Below are 1,482 nucleotides of genomic sequence, written 5' to 3'. Positions count from 1 at the left end.
CTGGTGCCTCTCTGTGTCCCTCCACCCCTCCATCCTGCAGGGGCTCCGGCCTCCCTCCCCCCGGCCGCATGGCTTCCCCTCGCTCAGCCAGCCGCAGGAAGAGAGGTTTCCCCTGGGAGTTCTCTGCTTTTAACCCCCTGTGTTGTCAGAGGTGTATCCATGTCCTCAGTGGCCACACCTCGTGCCAGTATTCAAATCTGAGCACTAATTGGTTTGACCACAACTTCCCGAAAAACTCACTTCCTTATCAAACCAGAACAAGCTGCCATAACCCCCTGAAGGATCTTTCCTGTAAGATGAGTTCCCCAGCTGAGTCTATTGCTTCCACAATCTCTTCCCTTGGAATTATTTGTTTTAGAAATACCCTAATAAGTGATCCAGTGGTTGCTGAAGCAGTCAGAATTGCTTTTGCCCCCCTGTTAGGTGCCATGGTGTCAGCAGAAGATGCTGAATCCTTCCTGCTCAGGGCATTTCAGTGCCAGGCTCTCACGAGCACCCACAGCTCTGCGGGTTGAGCTGAGCGTGGGGCGGTGACCTGCGCTGTGTCTGATTGCCCTTCCTTCCCTCCCCTGGGACAGGGTGTTGCTTTTAGACACCGCTTGTCCTGGTTGCTTCAGAGTGCTTTGGAGAGACTCCATATCTAATTTTCCCTATTTCCTTGGGTCTGCCCACACTTCTGGGTTCACTTCAGCATAGGCCTTGCCAGACATTTGACACAGAGGTACAACAGAACTGGCCTCTGTATCACCTTTTATAATATTAATTTGTGTTCCGAGTTTAGCGATCAAATCCCTTCCCAGTAAATCATGATAACAATTAGGAGCAAATAAAAATTAATGCATTTCAAATCCATCTCCCAGATCTTCTAATAGTGGTTGAATAAAAGCATACATCTTTCCCACTTATCCCCTCAATAATAAAATACATTTTTAGCTCTTTTCCCCTTTAGGTCTAAGATTCAGAGTGGATTGAGAGGCCCCTGTGTCCATCAGAAAATGGCTCCTCTCAATGCAGACCCACCTGAATGTTCTCAAGGGCTCCAGTGTGGAGGGTCCCTGGTGTGATGGGAGCTGTGACAGCCCTGCCAGTCCATGTCCATCAAGGAGTGGACTTGCTGGTCCTGCGGGTGCTGCTGTCTCTGCTTGCAGTGTCCTTGTGCCCTGCAGCTGGAGCCCTGATTCCTTGCCAGGGGCTGTTTGGGTGGGCTCTCCCCTGCCGAGGAGGGCAATGCCTGTGCCAGGTGCTTGTGGCCGAGCCCGTGCCCTGGGTGCTGGGGCCCCCTTGGGCCCTGGGGTTGATCCCTCAGGGGCTGTAGGAACTGTGTCCTGGCCTTTGCCTTCAGCTTGGCCTTTTTCTGCTCCCTTCTTGCATTCACCTGCTGTGCCTTTGTGCCCAAGTGCTGCAGGGCCTTCTTGTGCCCCTCCTGCAGCCCCCTCAGTGCCTGTGGGTGCTTGTCTTGCTTTACAATGCAGGTGTCTGCTC

Source organism: Geospiza fortis, unplaced genomic scaffold (genome assembly GCF_000277835.1).
Source record: "Geospiza fortis unplaced genomic scaffold, GeoFor_1.0 scaffold257, whole genome shotgun sequence".
NCBI classification, from domain to species: Eukaryota; Metazoa; Chordata; class Aves; order Passeriformes; family Thraupidae; genus Geospiza; species Geospiza fortis.
This window is presented reverse-complemented; position numbering follows the sequence as displayed.